Below are 702 nucleotides of genomic sequence, written 5' to 3' on the forward strand. Positions count from 1 at the left end.
AATTGTTATATTATTTGTATTGGGTACGGCCTCGATCAAATTTGGCGCCGCTGCAGAGGATTATCAATTCTTGCCAAAGGTTCGTAGTATATATTAGTGTGTGTCTCCTAGGTCCAAAAGAGACACACACTAATATATTCAGATGCATAGCCTTTGTTCACATTCCAAAAGATGAGAGAAAGAAGTTGGATGCTAAGACCAAGGAGTGCATATACCTTGGGTCTCCAAAAGATGAATTTGGGTACAGACTATAGGATCCGATAAACAAGAAAATTGTGAGAAGCAGAGATGTTGTGTTCTTTGAGGATCAGATAATCAAAGATGTTTAGAAGAAAATCCAATGCAAGTCCAAAGTTCACATTGATTCAAGGGGAGAGATTCCTCAAAAAACAAATCCTGATCATCAGATAGATCTAGAACAGATAGACCAACAGGCAGATCCTACTCACACTGAACTTTACCAGATTAATGAAGAGTCAGATCATGATGAAGTGGTGGTAGAAACACAAATGCATAAAGAACCCGAGCTAGTAGAGCATCAGATGCAAGTTGAACTGAGGTGCTCCAGAAGAGGCAAAATACATTCTTCAAAGTATCCTGAAGAAGATTATATCACATTGACAGATAATGGTGAACCTAAAGACTTCTCAGAAGCTATGCAAACATCTAATAAAGAAGAGTGGATTAAAGCCATGGAAGATG

The sequence above is a fragment of the Lupinus angustifolius genome, chromosome LG12 (genome assembly GCF_001865875.1).
Source record: "Lupinus angustifolius cultivar Tanjil chromosome LG12, LupAngTanjil_v1.0, whole genome shotgun sequence".
Lineage (NCBI taxonomy): Eukaryota > Viridiplantae > Streptophyta > Magnoliopsida > Fabales > Fabaceae > Lupinus > Lupinus angustifolius.